Source organism: Habropoda laboriosa, unplaced genomic scaffold, assembly GCF_001263275.1.
Source record: "Habropoda laboriosa isolate 0110345459 unplaced genomic scaffold, ASM126327v1 scaffold40, whole genome shotgun sequence".
NCBI lineage: Eukaryota > Metazoa > Arthropoda > Insecta > Hymenoptera > Apidae > Habropoda > Habropoda laboriosa.
The window spans coordinates 7378075-7384505 of record NW_017100231.1 but is presented as its reverse complement, the minus strand read 5'-3'; positions in this window follow the sequence as shown (position 1 = coordinate 7384505).

Genomic DNA, 6431 nt, shown 5'->3' with positions numbered 1-6431 from the left:
CTCTCGTCGAGTGTAATACGGTGTGTGTCTGGAACTATCGATGGACGAACGGATAGAGAAACGATTCTGGCGCGTTGGTCGACGTGTAGTGACCGTTATTATTTTGTAATTTAAGACGCCTTGGAGGAGAAACGGTGAGGTGCGTATAATGTGTGTGTATATAAACAGTAGAAGAACAAATGGAAGTCATTTTGATATTTCGTTATTACGCACATTTACTGTGAAATTCTTTTTTACCTATAAATTTACGTTTATTTTTTATCTTCGAGAATTTTACCGCATTTCGTGTTGAAAAATTAAACGTGTCCAAGGTTATAGGTAAATTGTTAGTTTCAAGAAATAGGTTAGAGTAAGTTAGAATTAAATCTTTTTGCATTAAAATTTTATTCTACTGTTTCGATTGTTTTTTCAAAAATAAACAATATCTTTTTTCACAAAATAAAAAATAATCTTCTGTATACCTGAACTTCGTTCATATTGTTCCTCCATCATCACCGTGCTTGAGTAACCTCACAATTAACTGCATACTTCGCTGAAAGAAAAAAAAAACATTTCCTGGTTTCAGCCATATGGCTCGTTTCATCCTGATTTTGGGAACCTTTATGGCCAGTACCTTCTCGTCCAATTACCCGAGACATTAATTACGTTTAATTATTGCTTCAACGATGTGGAATAGGGTTGCATTGTGTCCGCGTCGGGTTCTTACACGTGGCTTAATGAAGCGGACGTCCGGCTCATATCATCGATAATAAGATCACTCCTAGTAAGGGATCGCGTCGATTTCACAAAAGGCGAACGCCCCTAAGGAAAGTAATTTAATTCGAGTAGTTGTGGATGTACGTGGATGGCCCAGGAACCAGCATAGATCGCGCACGCGCAGTCAATAGCGCGCCATTGTCCGCCAGTGAACTTTCCAACGAGCTCGCCACACGCGATGTGTACCTGTTTGTAAAAAGAAGAGTGCTGTGTTGTTCGTGATATTTAATGATTGATTTAATTGTGACGGTTTTCTTCTCGAAGAAAGATTGTGAGGTTATTTTCTTGTGTAACTTAGAGGGCGCTTTTGGAAGTTCGTTTTATTAGGTGTGCTCGGTTATATTGTCAAATTAGTTTAAATTGTATGGGTGATTTCGAAGAAATGTTATAAAATTTGCAGAATTTAAATTTTTCTGGTAAGATTCGTCTGCAAATTTCTTATTTATTAATTCTAAATATTTTCAAGTTTCTTAATGCTTTCTCTGATTTTCCCAAGTTTCCCTGCTATCTGATTACAGCGATAACGCAGGATTAAACTACGCACAGTCATGTGAATGGGAAAGCATTGTGTTATCTCATAAATTCGCATGTTTCTCATTATAATACATTGCGGTACTTGACGTGGGATAGGGTGCAGATTAAAGAATAGTTAGAATCGTGAGGATTGATGTGTTTTCTCAGCATTGACGCGTGTTGCTATATAAGCTTTATAATGAAGTTCATATCTTTGTAATATTCCGTGAAATAACTCAGATATCGTTGTATACGCGAAATGCATCATATGTCTGACGTGCTAATAATGGCGGAGGCACATGATGGTGCAAATGTTTATTTCTCGAACTATTACAATAAAAACTGATTCAATTTTTTAAAAAGTATTTCTGTAATTTTTCTTATTTTGGTACATGACACGTGTCAAGTTAGGTTAGGTTACATTATACACGTTCTTTATATTTATCTGTTTACTTAGTAGTTATTTATATTCACAATCAGACAATGGCCGGAAAATGTAATGAGTAGAAAATAAGGAGTTGAGTGCGTACGTAAATCAAAGTGACTGAATGACAGCCATGAGTGTGTCCGTAAATATTTGAGTGGGAGTAAATGTTCTTAAGTGTGTGTATGTATGTAGGAGACTGCTATACTTGCATCTATATATTGCATCTTAATATTCTCTGAAAAAATTTTCTGCTAGCATATGTGTACATATTGTTTCCTGGATATCTGTGACTGTTAAGAATATGGTATACACTGTGTAATTTATTGCAGACAGACTATGATTGCATTCATAATAATTAATGAATGAAAGTGAACACTACTTAAATCGAAAGTGACCATTTAATAGTGCTTCATGATAGGAAATTATTCTCGAGATGAATTCTTCGCTGTAATTTTCTTTTATGCATTCATTGGTTTAATTGAGTACTTTTATTGTGGGAAAGCGGTTATTGAAGGATGGCTTATAACTCTTTTGAACACTATTTTCTATATTTTATTTACTTTCTAAATTGTCCCATTTTTATATTCCAAATTTTCCAAATTTGTTGCGCTTTTTCGTAACATACAAATATATTTTCATAAGTACAAAAAAAATTACAGTCATTTTCAAACATAATTGAGAATTTTCTAATTTGGAATACAGCGGAAGATCGATTACCCGGACACACGTAGGCAGAATGATTTTCGTAGTTGAAGAACAGTTACGCGAGCGTGTTGCACATGTAACAGTTGCTATCAGCAGTGACGCGTGCCTGGTTTCGCCGTGGACACACTATAGAATCGCTTGCACGTGCATCAGCCACAAACAAGAACCATACATCATTTTCACGTTAAAATGGCAAACGACGACAGAGCTGTTACTCGTTGCTCGTGACCACGTCGTGAAACACGATAATTTTAACTCTTCGGAATGCACCTTCGATACGTCGAACGATCCCTTAGGTATCTTGATACATCGAATATACACCTGCTTATGTGTACCTTCATAATGAAACATGATCGGATTCAACATAATTTTTTAGTAAATACTTTACATCAAATGTAATTTTTTATTTGGAAAAAAAAATTGGTTACTTAACGATTAAAAGAATCGTAAGTAGGATAGAGGAAAATTATAAATAATCTTACGTTAAAAGTTAGGTTAGGTCACTTCAGGTAATATCTAATGTAAAAAAGTTTACAGATACATGTAAATTCTAGGATTAATAAAAATATCGAATACTGCAAATATTAGCCAATAATAATACATAAGGTACTATAATTTCCTATAAATATATTTTACAAAACTTCAGATAAATTTCCTATGAATAAATCGCATCGATATAAACCATATCTACACGACCAAACAAATTTGACCAAAACTACATCCTAACCTCAAACTGTCTCAAGTAGCCAAAACACTACAGCACACTTACAATAGCTTCGCCAGATCCCAGTCTTTTCTAATTCCTACTACGCAAACATTATGTATATATGTATATACATATATATATACATATATATATATATATATATATATATATATATGTACATATGTATGTATATACGTATATACATATATTCATGGTCGTGCGTACCGTTTCGAGAAGTTAATCGAAAGAATGTAATCTCTGATCTTCATCTTCTTCCCGATACGTTCCGTGGCCGCAAACGAGCGCCATCGGCTGCTCTCTTCATTATGCCCGTGAAGAGCAGAAGACAACGCCGATTCTTACGAAACCTCTCACTTTATACACGCCGATTTAACACGTTGTAACGCGCACCGCCACGAAGTAAGCTTCTTACGGTCGGCCATAGGCGGCGTGTAAGGTCGAACGATTGTAAGTCGATCAGTAAATCAAGCGGATCCTCTCGAATCGAACGCGAGAACCTGTCGTTCTACCTCGAATTATACACAGGCCTCTGTGTACGCTGTTCGATATTTTCGGTCGAAATTTATTGGGATGATTCACAAAAGCCTTTAAGGAACAGGTTTCCTTTTTCGCCATGTTATAGCCAGCGGATAGCAGCCACGGTAGAGAGAGGGGTATTGGATTCGCTCTCTTCCTGGTTTCGAGCGAGTTAGAGGCGGTTCGAGTGGAGCTTTGAATATTATTACAGGGAGTTAGAGTGACTTTAGTATGTGATTCGGTAAAGGTTAGTGTAGTTTAGTGTTCAGGAGGATTGAGAGGTTTCATTCGGGCAGAGAATTTTAGGAACGTGTAAATTGAAATTTAAGAGTATATTTTGGAGATTTTTGTGGTTGATTAGAGTGGATTAAGTTGGAAGCTGTTTAATTTATAGTTTTAGGTTATGAGTACTTACAATAAGTGGATTTATTTGCTTCTTTGAAAAAGCATATTAATGATATCGGGAGTTTTATGTTTAAAAATTGTTCATATTTACAATTTACTATAACATCATTCATACTATACAGGTTAACTAAAGTAAGACGTAAATATACTTTGTTATTTCTCGGAGAATTAACAGTTAACGATAAAGTTAAGAGATTAATCTACGAATTTGGAGGTTAAGTGAGGGATTAATAATAAAGTATTAACTACAATGTCACAACAAAAGGCAATTATTACTAAAAATCCACTGTGCTCTATTTTACACTGGTCGCAAACGTCTTTATAATTCTTCTTTTTATATTTCAAAGCATTGTCAATTACATAAATTATACTTTGTTATATGTCGGCGAGAAGATTTTTCAATGAAATTTACAATTAAAATTCGTCGTATTTAACGGATTTATATTTACAAATAACTAACAATAAAAATATCACTAAAAATCGAACCCATTATCATGTGATCCCATGTGTTTAGTTCGTAGCATGGCGCGAGATAGTTCTGTGGTCCCACAGGTGTTGTTCCCTTATATCGAATAGAAGCGTAGATCGCGCGAACCGCGCCGCGATGCGTGCGCACGCATCCACTCTCGTACGAATACCCGCTTACATATAGCCCTCTACAAAGAAGAGGAGAATGTGTCGTGAGGTTGGACGAAGGCAGCGTGACCAGCGGAGGCTGGACGTCCGGAATGCGAGCGGAACCCGTTTCTATGAGTCAAGTCTGGCTATTGACAACGGCCTCTCCTTTCTCTCTCTCTGTTTTTCTCTCTTCTCTGTATAGATACTCTGTGTTTAAATTGTGTGTGTCCGACTCTCAATCTCTTGCGGTTCAGGATCGTGCCATGTGATCTGGAACATCGTGGTGTAGAACGGCTGTAAGAGGCGGTGTGGTGGGGGAAGGGGGAGGGATTCCGCGGGATCGAGTCAAGTTACCTCGTGAAAATTCAAAACCGAGCGAACTGCTCCATGAGTAAAGATGGCTGAAGTAATGTCGACAGAGTTAACGAGGCAATATGCAGAGAATTTAAGTAGCGAATTATGTGGAACAGTTGTATAATAGGTGTTTCTTAAACTATTGGACTCTTATTCTTGTTAGAAGTGGTGAGGAAGTGTTATGCAACTGATCGGTTAATAATAAGGAATATTTTTTTGAGGTTAAATTCAGATTTAACTGGTGAAAATAGAGATGGTGGTTAACTTAACCTCTACTAATTTATTTGTAGAGTTTTTATATGAAAATAATTTAAAGAATTGAATGTTTGCAAATTGTAAACTGTAATTTTAGCGAGACTGGTGTTTATTAATTTTCCTCTTAATCATGGTTGAACGATATGAAGCGTGAAATGCTCGAGGAAAATGTAATTATGATTCGAAAGGTTTTTAATTGGTTCTCTTTTGGTTTCCTTGGTCGTAGGAGTACGAGGCGTTAGTGAAAGTGTGTGATGGATTCAGATATAAGAAACTGTCATTTTAATGGGGCTGGTAGGTGTTAGGTTATTCCAGTCATACATGATGATGTAATTACTAAGATATTGTGTTGTCATTGCAAAATGGAATATATAGTGAAAATACAATTGTAAATTGAACGTATAGTACAGCATAAAATACTACGCACAATTGCAATAAATATTTATTCGGTAATAATCTTTGTCGAATGAATAATTGTTACAATATTACATTAAATAGAGATCACGGGAATTTCTATGAATACCTGGTATATTCATTGAAAATTAATCAACTTTTAAACACTCGACCATATAGTGTATTATTCATTCCTGTATTATTAAAGTCTGTATTAACTCTAAACTCCGTTAAGTCCCTAGTTATCGTCACCTTCACTGGTACATCTATATCTCTTTGGTTTAATTCAATATCCTACATCCTCGATATACTTTCATTTACTTTATTAAAATTCCCCATATATATTAGCAATTTTACTAACTCTAACAAGTATGAAAAAACAACCGCAGAAATGCATTAAACTAACAGGATTCTCGAATAATCGTGAAAAAGCACTCATACTCATCCGAGTATCTCGTACCTCCCTTATCTTCCAAGTAACGATAACGATATCCGGTGTTTAACCACCAAACGCGTTAGTTCTTTTTTGCTTGTCCGTCGGGTTCGATCGTTCTTACCCGAACACAGGTGTTGCACTATCAATTTGCGTCGACAGACTGAACAAGAGATTACTGAACTTTGGTGTCTGATAGCTTGAATCAGAAAGACAATAAAACGCGTAACTACGCGTTTAACAGGTGATTGTGTAATTGTGTCGGTGATTATGAAAGTGAACTTAAGTTATGTACAGTACAATGTGAAAGAAGTTCCAAATTCAGATTG